The following is a 15,188-nucleotide window of genomic DNA, read 5'->3' as shown; positions in this document are numbered from 1 at the left end:
TCCCCTGCCATAAACAAACTCTAGAGCAGAAGAAAGAAACTGCTGCAAAAAAAAAAAAAAAAAAAAAGAGTAAAATCCCATGATTGGAGGAACTCCCTTGGTCAGTCTCAGTAAAAAGCTAAGATCCCTCATAAAATCCTCCAAAGATAGTTACGAAAACAAAATCGCCACTGATTCTAAAGACAACCACAAAGCATTCTATAGCTATGTCAAGAATGTCAATGGCAACACTCAGATCTGCACTGAGTTACAGCACAATGGCACACAATATACAGAACCAACTGATATTGCCAATATCCTGGCAGATAGGTTCAGTGTTAACTTTACCCCCTTCTCAGCCCCTAAGGGGCCCATCTCTATACCGGAAGAATATACAGTTCTTGTAATCAAGGCTGCACAGGTAAAAAACACACTCTCCAAAGCCAAGAACACAGCATCCATGGGACCTGACAACATCCCAGGCTGCGTTCTACATGAACTACAGAATGAACTGGCACCCCACCTTAGTACCATGTTCAATCATAGCCTCACCTCAGGCTTTGTGCCCACTGAATGGTGCAGAGCAACAGTTATCCCACTCCACAAAGAGGGAGCCACCACGGAACCCGGGAACTACCGCCCCATTAACCTGACAAGCCTGATCTGCAAGGCTATGGAAAGTATCATCATGGAACTTATAAACAATGACATTGGTAATCTCCAAATTCTAGACCCCACCCAGTTCGGGTTTGTAAAAGGCAGATCATGTCTCCTAAACCTAATAGACTTCTTTGAAGCAGTCAGCAAAGCCGCAGATAAGGGTAAGGTGGCTCACACAGCCTATCTAGATCTCGCCAAGGCTTTTTACACCACCCTCCACTCTGGAATTAAAACTAAGTATAAATCCCTATGTCACAAGATGGGTTGCCAACTGACTCACTGACAGAACCCACACTGTGAAAGTAGCAGACTCCAAATCTGATTTCAGACCAGTGACAAGTAGAGTACCACAGGGTTCAGTCCTGGGTCCTCTCCTGTTTGGTATCTTCTTCTCAGAAGTACAGGCTAACACAGAAGGTCTTTGGCTAATGAAGTTCACAGATGACTGCAAACTAGGAGCCATAATCAAAACTCCTAATGATGTGGACAATCCTACAAAAGGGCCTCACGGAGACAGATGCCTGGTGTCAAAGCCATGGCCTCACAATCAATGCCAAAAAGTGCACTGTCATCCCTTTTGGTAAAAACTCTGTACCCATGAACTACCACATAGGCAGTAGTCTACTTAACACCGAAAGTGTGATCAGAGACCTTGGGACACAGGTGGACAGTAGTCTCTCTTTTGATAATCACATCGCCACAGTAGTCAGGAAATCCTTCTATGTGGCACACCTCATCACAAAAGGTTTCTCATCCAGGAAAAAAAGAGGTCATTGTTCCCCTCTACTAGTCACTCATTAGACCCATTAGAGTACAATGCACCTTTAGGTATGTACCTCACAATACATCTACAACAACTAGAAAGGATGCAGAAATACCTCACAAAGAGGATTACCGGCCTCAAACAGATGCCCTACACAGACAGTCTCAAAAAACTTCAGCTTTACTCCGTTACATATCGCCTACTCAGAGGCGATCTCTGCCTAACATACAAAGCTATGTCAAACCCAGAGCTGTTGGACATGCTCCACTTAAAGAAATCCCAATTCCTCCGAGCTACACACTCTAGGGACCTAAACCTTGTCACCACAATAAACAGAACATGCTGGAGGGATGGATTCCTGTCCCACAGACTTCCCATACTCTTGAGCAAACTACCTATCTATATCAAACAAAGTTCCTAATTAGCACTCTTCAAGAAAAATCTTATAATGATTAGATGGGAGATAGGAAATTCACCCCAGGGATCACTTCTGTGGCTCTGCTAGACAGGGGCACAGGAAAATTATTTTCTTGGGTGGCAAAAGCCAGGGAACCTTTTTGGCTAAGCTTATATAGGCCCTAGGGCCAATAGCCTAGTACCTTACCTGTGAACCTGTGAAATGCTGTGGTCTCTAGAGCCCAATCATCTGGTTAGATTAGTACATACCAAATGGGGCATTATACTTTATAACTGGCCTGATGCTCGAGAAGGAGAGGGAGATTTAATCTTCCTTGTATCTAGGAGATATACCTCCAGTGATTAGTTTGGCTATATAAAAGGGATTCCTAATGGTGGTAACACAGTAGTCAAATGATAGCTCACTGTCAATGAAAGTGCCCAAGTCCCTAATGACTGAGTCAATTTTAGTGGGGTTGTTACCCAATTGATTAGAGCATGGGTGCCCAGGTTTGTCAAAGGACACAATGCTGCATTTATTGGCATTTAATTAAAGGCAATGTTCTAAGGACCCGTTGTTAGTGCATGTTAAGCCCTCCTGAAAAATCTAGGGGTCATGTTCGGTGTTTATAACAGCTCCCAGTTTGCAAGCATCAGCAAACTTGGTCGGCCATAGGACCTTGGTGTCAGCGTTGATGTCAAACATGTAGATACTAAAAAGTAGTGGTCCCACTACAGATCCCAGGATACATAACTGGTAATTAGTGTCTTGGCTGACTGTGTGCTTCCAATACTAAGACTGAATTCTGTTGGTGAGCCAATTTACTATCTAGCAAGTAACACAAGAGTAAGCTGAATTGGCGCTTATCAATGATGCCAGAATGCAGATCAGTAACCTGCAAAGGAAATGAGGGACAATTGTGGCAGGACATCTTAACGGAAAATATTGGTAGTCATTTTTTTCATGCACTGCTTGCAAAGTTCTGAAAGTGGTGATAAACTGCTATTAAAAGCCCTGTTTTTAGCATTTACCCTGATCACTTTTCACTCTAGAAAAAGTATGTATGTCTTCACATCAGTTGATCTACAGTATGTAGCTGATGTGATTTCATATTCTTGCAGCCGCAGCTTTGCATAATTCCACTTTTCTCATGCTTAGTGAGTGTTTGGCTCTGATAAGCACATAGAGTGACATCATTTGGCAGGCAAGAAGTGTGCACACAGCTCCTGTACTACTAATTTTGACCACTAGGTACTGAAGTGAGCAAAGCCCACAAGACATAGAAAATAAAATGATGAACTTAAAATACTTGTTCAACTTAAAGGAAAATCTGATGCCAGAAGGATGAAAGAGAGGCCATCCAGACACAACAAAGAAAATGATACTAAGCATTAACTGCAAAAGGACTCATCAGATCAGCTATTGGGGTAGTACGTGTGTTTCATATACAGATACATATATTAAATAGATATAGACATACACACACACACATATATGGGTCTATATCATATATTCGAAATTCCAAAATATCGAACACCATAAGTTTGAACTTGGAATTTTGAATTATAACATCGAACACTCAGAATAGTAAATTTTTTCCCCAGGGAAAAAATTTGCTGAGCCGAGAAACATACACACAGCACAAGCACACCACAATAAATAAACCACACACATACAGTTAACAAAACCCAACCCTACACTAAACCATACATACATTACTAACTATCCACTTACCTTAACCCGCACCCTAACCCTAAGGTCCGTAACTATCGCACCACATTGGAGGAAATAGCGAAGCCATGGAACTGCCCTCCGAAATCTTGCCCTAGGTAAGATTTCAATGTTCTGGGGTTTCGCTATTTTCATCCTTCGATGTAGTGGGTTTGATATTATAACATTCAATGTTTTACATCTTCGAAGTTATAATATAGATCCATATATATATATATATATATATATATATATATATATATATATATATATATATATATATATTATACACACACAATGTTGAAAGCACTTAAAGGGTAGACAACTTAAGATTACTGTCCCCATATGCTATCAAAAAAGGTACTCTCTGATTTTGGAAGTCTTTTGCAATGGGCAATTGCTGAGAAGAATCCCAGGTATTAGAAACTTAAAAGTCTGCAGGAGATCACAGCCACAGGGAGATCAAAAAAGAAAGATCAAGCAGGCAATGTCTAAGTTGCAAGGTAATAAGGCTTGGCTCCAGAAACCACAGTCCAAGTAACAAAGTTTGGTGACGGTGTGAACTAATGATTAAGTAAGTGGTCATGGTATAAATGTCCAAGAATAGAGACATTTCTGAAGCAAAAAGTGGAAGCAGACAAATCTTTGAGGGACTATCCTTCAATAGCATTTTTTAATGGATGATATACAGACCATGACAAATAAGTTAGTTAGCAATACACTTAGATTCACTGTCCTTAACACACTGCAAGCTCCTCCCTTACTGGATTAAAATAGACAAACTGGACCATTTTTCTGAAGTCATGCAAATACTTGAGGTTAAACCCTGAGATGAAGGTATGTATCCAAAGTATACAGACTCTCTCTGCTAGGAATATGCCCTGCAAAGTAAACAGGCAAATGAATGGTCAGGTTATGTAAATGCTTTCAGAACAAAATGTTGTTTAATCCTATATAACATTAGATCCTTCTGAAACAAACAGCTCCCTAAAAATAAACACCTCCAGCTCAGAAATCCTAAAAGCCAATGTGTGTGTGCGTGTGTGTGTGTTGGGGGGGGGGGGGTGGCTACCTTCCTTCAAAAAAACAGAGGTGTTGGTCAGTTTCATACTAATGACACAAAGTTCTTTATGAGCCTTCAGTGTTCTGATCTTTATTAAAATTTTTTGTCAGCTTAATCTGACCACTGGAGCTCAAGTTATGTTAACTTAAGCATAACAGCTTCAGGTAGTGCTTGCTTCACTATGGAATAAGCTCACTGCATAGTGTTTTGTGGGTAGTTTGAAATCTCTGCTCCCAGAGAAACAGCAAGGCAAGTGTCATAATGCCTGTCAGTGTTCACTCTCTTTGGATGTGGACTGGATATCCAGGTTGCAATGCTTCCTAAAACTACTTTTGACCAAGTTGCTGCAGTGCAAAAACTTCTAAGGGGAAGAAAATACAGACACTCCTCTAAACCAGTGTCGTTTGACAGGTCAAGGAAAAGTGTCTCCCCTCCTTTTTGTAGAAATGAAATGTGATAGCCCTTTACCCAAGGTTTAAGTCGGTCATACATCTAATCAGCAAAAGAAGCACTTGCTTTTTCTATTGACTAGGAACAGTATAACGAAATATGACCTAAAGGTCATCCTTACACTCAAAACATGGATGAGTTTTTTTTGCTTACGTGTTTCTATCTGGAATCTTCTTCATCAGATTGTCTTCTGCTTTTCTGCATGTGCCCAAAACCACAGTAATTTGTTCTCTTTGATCTCTTTTGCAATTGCAGCTACTATGGCTTCATATCTTATGTCCTTATTTCTTCATCTGTCCCACAGTGTGCATCCTACCGCCCTTCTCAAGCACTTCATTTCCATCATCTCTAGCATGGGACAATTATCTCCCAGACGCACACACGAAACTATTAAAAATACTCAAACACCTCTGAAAAGTCCCCAGCAGCACTGGGTAAACTACATATATACCACAAATAAATTCTTCGTTCGGTCGGTCTTAGAACACTCCATTCAAAAATCAACAAATAACTCTGAGAGAGATGCATATTTGCCAACTCCATTGGTAAGTTAGTTAACTCCCTATATGGATGCTATCCTTCTTCATCTGCTCTGCCTTTACTGCCCAGCTTTCTGTATCATACAGTAGTACTGGTCGCAGCACAGTCTTGTACACCTTACTTTTCAGCTTCTTTGGCATTCTTCTGTTATACACTACACCTGACACTATGCCAGTTGATTGCCGCCCCTCTGATTCTAGCTTTGACCTCTTCAATCAGACTTCCCTTCTCAACCACCCCTCCCAGATACCTGAAACTATTAATCTGCTCCACTATCTTCCCTTCTATCTGAATTTTCAGCTTCTTCTGATTTTCCCAATTTGCTGCCATTACCAGTGTCTTAGCTGTACTTGGTTTCATAGGTTCATAGGTTGGTACTAGGTTATCGGCCCTAGGGCCTATACAAGCGTAGCCATAACAATTCCCTAGCTATTTCTTCCCACAATATTTACCTCCCTCTGCTCCTTCCATGTGCCTTCAGTTTTGCATTCATAGGTTCATAGGTAGGTAACTAGGCTATTGGCCTGAGGGCCTATATAAGCCTTGCCAAAAGGTACCCTGGCTTTCACCACCCAAGAAAATTATTTTTCGGTGCCACTGTCAAGCAGAGCCACATAAGTGATCCCTGGAGTGAATTTCCTATCTCCCATCCAATCATCAAGATTTTTCTTGAAGAGTGCTAATGAGGATCTTTGTTTGATATAGATAGGTAGTTTGTTCCAGAGTATGGGAAGTCTTTGGGACAGCAATCTATCTAGAGCATGTAGCTCGGAGGGATTGGGATTTCTTTAAGTGCAGCATGTCCAAAAGCTCTGGGTTTGACATAGCTTTGTGTGTTAGGCAGAGATCGCCTCTGAGTAGGCGATATGCGACGGAGTAAAGCTGCAGATTTTTGAGATGGTTAGCATAGGGCATCTGTTTGAGGCTGGTAATCCTCTTTGTGAGGTATTTCTGCGGCATTTTCAGTTGCTGTAGATGTCTTGTGAGGTACATACCAAAAGGGGCGTTGTACTCTATAATGGGTCTGATGAATGACAAGTAGAGGGGAGCAATGACCTCTTTTTTCCTGGATGAGAAACCTTTTGTGATGAGGTGTGCCACGTAGAAGGATTTCCTGACTACTGTGGCAATGCAATTATCAAAGGAGAGACTACTGTCCACCTGTGTCCCAAGATCTCTTATCACACTTTCGGTGTTAAGTATACTACCGCCTATGTTGTAGTTCATGGGTACAGAGTTTTTACCAAAAGGGATGACAATGCACTTTTTGGCACTGAGCTTGAGGCCATGGCTTTGACACCAGGCATCTGTCTCAGCGAGGCCCTTTTGTAGGATTGTCCACATCTTTTGGAGTTTTGATTATGGCTCCTAGTTTGCAGTCTTCTGCGTTCATTAACCAAAGACCTTCTGTGTTAGCCTGTACTTCAGAGAAATAGATACCAAACAGGAGAGGACACAGGACTGAACCCTGTGGTACTCCACTTGTCACTGGTCTGATGTTGGATTTGGAGTCTGCTACTTTCACAGTGTGGGTTCTGTCAGTGAGCCAGTTGGCAACCCATCTTGTGACATAGGGATTTATAACTAGTTTAGTGAGTTTATCTATAATTCCAGAGTGGGGGATGGTGTCAAAAGCCTTGGCGAGATCTAGATAAGCTGTGTGAACCACCTTACCCTCATCGACGGCTTTGGTGACCGCTTTAAAGAAGTCTATCAACTTTAGGAGACATGATCTGCCTTTTACAAACCCGAACTGGGTGGGGTCCTGAGTTTGGAGATTACCAATGTCACTGTTTATAAGTTCCAAGATGATACTGTCCATAGCCTTGCAGACCAGGTACTCCCTTATCCTCTGCTGCAGTTCTTGCTTAGAGTCTGCCTGTAATACCACATTGTCTGCACACAGCAACTTTGTTGATCTGTCCCCCTCTGACCTGTTTGATAATGTAGTCCAGCACAAATTTGAACAAGTAATGGGCTCAGAGATGGTGCACAACCACTCTCACTGGGAACCCCTCTGTGAGACAGAACACTGTTCATACTCGAGTCATTGGTTCCTTGTACATAGCCTGCACCAATTCTGCCAGTGTTTCTGGGACTTCGAACCACCCCTCAGTACTGCCCAAATCAGATTTCTTAGGACCATGTCATAGGCTTTCTCCAGTTCTAGGAATGCCCAGTTGGACTCTTTCCTCATGTCTAGCTTCTTCTCAAATGCCTCACTACAAACATCAGGTCAGTTGCACTGCATCCTGATCAGCATCCAAACTACTCATCTGCCATCTCACTTTCTACTACTCTCCATATCTGTTTATCAATCATCCTCTCCAGAAATTTTCATGCAGTGTGACAGAAGTCTGATACCAAAGTACTGACCCACAGTTGCAGATGTCCCTTTTGTTCTTATACACTTGCATGAGCATGCTTATTCTCCAGTCATCTGGGATACACCTTTCTCTCCTGGGTACCCTCAGAAGCCATTTCTTCCCAATCTCACACAGCATCTTTATCATATCTGCTGCAACCTCATCGGAGCCTGCTCCTTTCCCCGGCTACATTTTCCTTAGTGCTATTCTTACTTCTTCTAGGGTGGGCTCCTCTTCTTCTCTCATTGTAGACTCTCTCTGAGACATTTCAGCTTCTGTGGGGTTTTCTTCATTCAGAAGCTGCTGGAAGTACTCTTTCTATCTGGCCTTGATGTCCTGTGGACTGGTGAGCAGGTTGTTGCTAGCATCTCTTATGAAGAGTGTCTGACTATTTTCTTTATCTTTGCCTTGCAACCTGATGAAGTTTCTTTGCGCTACCTACGGAGTCACTTTCCAGAAGCTAGCAAATGGCCTCCAAAGTCCTGTTCTTTGCTACTGCAACTCCTTTCTTAGCCTCTTTGTTAGCCAATCACTATTCCTTCCTAGCTTGCTATGTCTCTTCTATCTTACATTTTATTCCTCCTTTCTTTTGATGACTTCCTGGACTTCTACATTCCACCACCAGCTCTCCTTATGTACAGTACTTCCATATCTGACTTGGCCACGTATTTGTTATGCAGTTCTCAGACATGCTGTTTTGAGCTGATGCCATTCTTCTTCAACTCCATCTATTTCCTCCTCTTCTTGGGGTTCTAGAGCCCTGAGCAATTCCTTGAACTGTTGTGCTTTCTTCTCCAGTCAACTTCCAGGTCTTCAGCATTATCTCTTTTGACCTTAGAACCTTCTCTGACCACTGCTTCCAGCCAGTTGTGGCAACCACTGGTTTATGCTGTGGGCCAACTGTTCCACTGGGGATGACTTTGCAATCACTCTACTCCAGTGCCCATTCCTTACTAGTAGGAAGTCTATCCAAGTTGTATGTTGGCTACTCTTGTATGTGATTTTGTGACTCTCTGTTTCTAAACCATGTGTTGGCTACTATTAAACCATTTGCCAGACAGAAGTCTAGAATGGCCCATCCTTCTTTATTCCTACTGCCCCACCAATGTGGACCCAGACAGTCCTCATACCCTGTTCTGTCTATCCCAATATGTCCATTCAAGTCACCCATTATCAACACCAACTCATGCTGTCTTGCTGAGTCGAAACAGCTCTGAGAAACCACTGAATTTTCAGCATATGTAGCCTAGCAGATGAAGTATGACAATAGCTGATGCCATAGAGCAACGGATCTTGAAGTAATCCCTTGCTGTGGCCATGGACTGGTGAGCTGGATACGGGAAATGAAAAGATAATGGTACAATATGGCTATCATGAGAGATGTGTCCAACAGATATCCTAGAAGAGACAACTTGTGAGAAGGCATTAGAGAAGACTTACCTAGGCTGAGACAATCTTAGGGTTTGAAACACATTTATTACAAAGAGGAGGACAATTACGGAATTTTGAAAGTATTCTGATAAAATGAGGCATCCGTCCAAACAGAGACAGATCACTTGCAGTCTGTAAAAGAACAGTGCTGGTGTCAGGTACTTCAGGGAATACCCTTGGAGATGCTGAGAGACCAAAGGGTAAGGAAGTAAAATTAAAATTTGACCAAGACACAGAAAATCTTAAATAATGTGTGAAGTCTCTGTGATTTGGAATGTGATAAGAATCTTTGAGATCACCGGTCACAAGAAAAGAGTGGGGAGGCATTAGGAGAAGCTAAGTTTGCACTGTAAGAATCTTGAATTTTGACACTTTGTGCCCTCTTTGTTGGGTTCTAGTAACTTTCTGGAATAAAACCCTCTTCCCTACTGAGAATGGGGTGGGGGGGGTGATGCATCCTGTATCGCTCCTTGCATTAGCATTTAATACAGAATAGGAAGAAACAAAAGGATTTGATTTTTTGGTGAAACTTCTAACTTAGGAGGGCAGGATTTTTACTATAATCTGTAACACTGCTGGATTACTTCCAGTACCCAAGAATCTGAGGTACCCTGACTCCAGGGAGGAAAAGAAAGGGACATATTTTTTTCTCTAATGTGCAAAGTTGGCCAAAGTGGAGGAGGGAAAGGTCAAACAAATAGTCATGTAGATTTGTCTGGGAAGGACCCTGGAGTCCATTTCCTTTTTTTCTTGGTATTTTGTGGTATTCCCTTGCCATTTTTTTCTTATACTGGTGATCCCTGATTTTCGCTGTCCAAGTTTAAAGGACTTTCTAAAGAAAGGATCCAAATTGGAGAGCGAGTGTTCCGGCTCTATTTTGGAATAGGGGGCTGGAAAGTTTGTACAGCTCCCTGAATAAGCTTTCCCCTCTCAAAGCATTTTAAGACCTCAGCAAAGAAGATGACACACACAACTACTTAATCTAAAGGATGATTTAGCATTTTTGCTTTCAAGTCTTTTCAGGGAGACACTCCAATCTGAGACAGGTATACCTATGCATAAAAGACCCTGAAACTGCAGCTTAGCAATCTGCATCAGCAGCATCATAGAAGCACTTGACAGTGTGTTTAGTGACTGGGAGACTGGATAAAACATACTGACCTGGGAAGTTTTAGCTTTCAAAAGGCATAAATAAGAAATTACTTGATTCGTGTCTGAGAAGATAAGGAGCTATTTGGCCAAATGAGCTTGGCAGTTTATTATCTAAAGGTCAAGATGGAAGATATATACATCATCTTGTCATATCTGTCAAAATCTCCCCCATCTTTGTCAGTAGGTACCGCACTGGAAGTTGTTTAAGGTTTTAATATCCATCTCTATTCAGGGAAATGACTACACGGTCTACCAAAAGGTTTCTGAACATAAGAGATGGAGGCTGATCATCAGAGTCCATGTAAGCAATGGAACAGCAACAAGTTTAGGAAAATCAAAATGGAGGAGGTTAAAGTACCGTTTCTGGATTATTTCCCATTAGCAATATTATACCAATCATCCTCAGAAGCATTAGCACTAGCCAACGTGGAAGGTGGGGAAAAGCATTTTGTTTTCTGTAATTGTTTTTCATGAGGTACCCAACTTAATGGTCTTTCATGTATTAGACACACGAACCAACACAAGGGAGCCAGCTACTGCTTCCCAAATTAAAACTTGCGGTATCCCGTCCAGACCTTTCGATATCTCAAAGTCAAGTTCTTCCTTCTCGGCAACAGCCTGACAGTTGATTGGGGAAGACATGCCCTGTTCCTAACTCCTGGCAGTATCCCATAGAGCAGCACCAAAAGGGTCATGAACCTCAGAATGACAGTCCAAGGACTCATAACTGGCTCTAATATGTATCTCTAGTTCTCAAGAAAAATATTCAAGCTATTCAGCCAAGAATTGCCTTGATTGTAAAAGAAGGTCAAATCTAGCAATGGACATTGTGCGACTCCCCAGAACAAAAAAAGACAAGCCATATGAGAATCCTTGTAAGGGATTTGGCTACCACACAGATGTTTCCTTTTTTACCATAACATTTTAGTCAAAGTAAAATGAAGGTACCCTGAAGGGTCGATATCTGCCCAGAAGCCTGGAGTACCAGAAGACCTCTGAATTGAAGAAGAATGTAAAACAAGGTTCTGACTGAATTCAACAGCAAGAAAGTTCTGAAATTTTGCTCCAGAAATCCCTTTTTATAGTGGTACTCTAGTGCTCCAACAGTCATGCAGGACTAAGGCAGATGCCCAAATAAGATTTTGTATACTGGATGGACATCGGCTCCTTAGCAGATGCAGACCATATACAGCTAAAAGCTACTGCAACGGTGATCTAATGATGAACATCACTATACAAGTCAGATGACACCTCAGGTTAACGCAGACATTTGTCAATATGAAGTAATTAAACTGCTCCTTCTAGCAGAATTTTTAAAACAAACAATACAAAAAAGAAGCTATATTCTTACCATAATGTTCCATCTGTGTTGTCTACTTTTATTCTTCCACGACCTGTGGGTTTCAGATCCAACTCGGATGCTTTCCAAGCTCAAGATTCAATGCTCAAGCTCCACCTCTCCATTCTATAATGCCGCCTTTCCTCAGAATACCTCAGATAGAGTTTGCTAAAAATTATACAGCTAACATATCCATAGAGATACAAACTAAGAAAAAAAGTTCAAGAGCTCAACCCAGGGACTACAGGAACTACAGATCCTGAGAGAAACCAATTCCATCAGGTCTACATGGAAAAGGAGACCAGGGGGAAGGAGGGTGGGGAGATCAAGGAAGAATGAAAATAGACAACACAGATGGAAAGTTATGGTAAAAACAAAACTTCTTTACCTGATGTTGTCATTTTCATTAGTTCCTCGACCTGCGGGACAGAGTCCCCAGCTACACAGAACTTATGGTGGCCCTTATGGAAGGATATTCTGAAGCAAAGCAGAACCAAAACCAGCTCTATTCCAGGAAATGATGTCTAGTTTGTAATACGAAGTAAAGGTATGAGACCTTGACCAAGAGGTAGCTACACTGATATTGCCAATCGACATTCTTGAGGAAAAGGCTTGAGAAGTCACCACAGATATCGTTGAATGAACTTTGAGACGCCCCGGCAAAAGCAAACCTTTTGATGAATAAACAAAGGAGATGCAATCTAGCAACCATCTAGCCACAGTAGGGTTAGTAACTGCTGTGCCTCGCTCTGATATAAACAGTTGGTCAGATTTTCTGAAGGATTTTTTCCTGTCCAAATAAAAACGTAATTTCCTATGAACATCCAGAAGATGCAGAGTCTATTCTCACTTATTCTGAAACCTGGGGAAGAAAACCGGGAGATGAATGGACTGACTGACATTGTCTTTTGTGGCCACTTTAGGTAAAAAGGATGGAATGGTCCATAAGGAAACTCTATCCTTATGAAAGATCAAATAAGGAGGTTTAGCAGAGAGGGCTTGGAGCTCAGAAACTCTTTTCGCTGATGTAATAGCAATCAAAAAGGCCATTTTCCAGGAGAGGAACTTCAGATCTACTTTAGTTGCTGGTTCAAATGGAGGAAGAATCAAAGCTTGTAGAATCAAAGAGACCAAGGAGGGGTTGGATCTTTGATTTGGGGAAGGAGTAAAAAAGTGCCCCTGAGAAAGACCTTACATAGTTTGGAAGGCGCTAGGGTAGCAGAGTTTTCCCAGATGTGGAAATGCAAAATGGCTGCCAAATGAACTTTCACTGTGAAGTGGCTGGCTCCATTTTGAAAGAGAAAAGCCAGGAAGTCTAAAATCACAGGAACAGGAGCCATAAAAGGATCTATCAACTTCTGGTAAGCCCAAATAAAGAATCTTTTCCATTTTCTCTTGCACATCTTCCTAGTAGAAGCTTTGTGAGCTGAAATCAGGATCTGTCACACTGGGATGAAGCCTGGAATGTCTAGCCATCACTGGAAGTGAAGAAACCATGCGGTCAATTTTAAACCTTGAAGGTTCGGATGAGTCTGTCCTGAGGGGTGGCATATCAGAAAGGTGAACCAAACCAGGTAAGGTCAGAAAGGAGCAATGAGGATTACTTTGTTCTCCAACCGATGAGCTTTCTGAAGGAATTTGGGAATCATGGTAATGGTGGAAATGCAGAGAGCAGACCAGGAGGCCAAGCATGGACTAGAGCATCTCTCGAGGACTGCCGCAGAGGAGGGATCAAGGCAAAGAACCTGCTGCATTTGTTGTTGAGGGGAGAGGCAAAAAGGTCGCAGCAAGGTTGATCCCACTTGTGAAAGATCATGTTTGCCACTGACTGGTTCAGAGACCACTAATGAGGCATCCGCCAGAATGTTGGACTCCCCTGGAATGTGCGTTCCGACCAGAAAGTGGTTGGTAAGGATCACCCATTGCCACATTCTCACTGGTTCTTGACACAGTGGGTAAAATCTGGTTCCCACTTGTTGATGATGTACCATACCACAATCATATTGTCCATTTGAATTGCAATGGTCCTGGGAGGAAGAAAGCTGTGTAGTGCTTGCAATGCTAGAAGAACCAATCTCACCTCCAGCATGTTGATATGCAATTTGGTCTCCTGATGACTGCATTCCTTAGACTGTGTCGCAGAAAATACCCCCCCCCCAACTGGAGGCATCTGTGGTCAGTGTGGCGTTTGGCGGGTGAAGAATGAAGGGATGGTCCTAGTCGACTTCTGAGGAATTGAGCCACCAGAGAAGAGAGAGTCTTTGCAAACCCTTGACAGTTTTATAGGGTGAGTCAGAGGACGCTGATGTAACGACCACTGAACTGATAACATCCACTGAAGGAATTGCATGTGTAAGCATACTGTGGGCAATAATGTTATTGTGGCAGCCATAGAACCCAACACTCTTAGAACTATTTTCGCTGGAAGAGATGGGATTACTAGGATTTGAGATACATGAAACCTTAGAGTGGACACCCTGCCTGGAAGAAGAAAGGCCATAGTTCTGGTTGTGTCCAAACGAGCTCCAATAATGGGTACTTTTCCGTTATCAGGGCAACACTGTCAAAGCGGTTCCTTAAATTCCGAATCCAGTGTTAAACCTTTTTTTTTTCTGGAATGTTAATCTTAACTGGTGTGTGCAACTTACAGTTTTGGTTTTAAAAATATTACCCCTTTAATAATTTCACACACTTCTGTTAAGATTAACATAAAAAAGCAAACAGGTTTCGCCAGTAGATTCAGAGCTGAGGAAACGATTTGAAAGTGTTTGCCCGATAACAGAATTGTAATAACAGTTGTAAATGAGCACTATTACGGGTATTTCTACATTGTAGGCAAATCATGCATACTATACAATGTTGTATTCAAAGAAGTTCACATCCAAATCTGTACTTAAAGTTCCTTGCCATCTTGCATCTGCGACAAAGCGATTACAGTCACGACACAGTAAGAGTTGTCTTTGTAACATCATTTCACATGCCTGAAGGAGAAAGGGAATCTGCTGGATTACATACATTCAGCATGACTACGTGTTTTTACACATTCACCACAGGGACATAGTTGATTATATGCAGTAATTGTGTTGTATATATCACCATCTGATAACTGTGGAAAAAATAAAAACAGGAGTGTTGCTTTAATTTTATGTTTTGCTGTATTTTATACTTTCCATCTTTTTAACTTATTGGGTCAACACTAGCACGAGCGTTCAGCTGTAATGTAGTACCTTAACACCTCTGTCAAGCAGATGCGTGTGAATGTCCAAATTAAAAGTTATTTACTACAAATTAATTATTCAAAGTAATACTTCTTACTTTGACATGAGGTTACTGGACAT

General features: G+C 41.8%; 1 protein-coding gene across 1 annotated transcript in view; it reads right to left on the bottom strand.

Annotated features, from left to right (window-relative positions):
• The window catches only part of PGAP1 (post-GPI attachment to proteins inositol deacylase 1), a 2,682,422-nt gene that overhangs the window by 952,934 nt on the left and 1,714,300 nt on the right, over window positions 1-15,188 (bottom strand). The window lies entirely within an intron of this gene.

This window comes from Protopterus annectens, chromosome 2.part0 (genome assembly GCF_019279795.1).
Source record: "Protopterus annectens isolate FY-2018-M chromosome 2.part0, PAN1.0, whole genome shotgun sequence".
In the NCBI taxonomy this organism is placed as follows: Eukaryota; Metazoa; Chordata; order Ceratodontiformes; family Protopteridae; genus Protopterus; species Protopterus annectens.
The sequence above is the reverse complement of the archived record's forward strand: the minus strand, read 5'-3'. Positions and strand labels throughout refer to the sequence as shown.